Genomic DNA, 224 nt, shown 5'->3' with positions numbered 1-224 from the left:
TTTGCTCTTTTGAGAAATGGATTTCAGTGCAGAATTCTGCTGGAGCAGCACTATTAACTGATTCATTTTGAATTTTTTTTTTCTTCCCATGACAGTATCCCTTTAAGTGGGGAGCGATATGAGTTGTGAGGCGTAACAAAGTCGTTATCAGACCCCTAAATAACAATGGAGCTGATCCCCCCATCAATACATTAAGGACTGTAAGATATTTTGTCCAAATTTTT

The sequence above is a fragment of the Xenopus laevis genome, chromosome 5S (genome assembly GCF_017654675.1).
Source record: "Xenopus laevis strain J_2021 chromosome 5S, Xenopus_laevis_v10.1, whole genome shotgun sequence".
Classification (NCBI taxonomy): Eukaryota; Metazoa; Chordata; class Amphibia; order Anura; family Pipidae; genus Xenopus; species Xenopus laevis.
The sequence above is the reverse complement of the archived record's forward strand: the minus strand, read 5'-3'. Positions refer to the sequence as shown.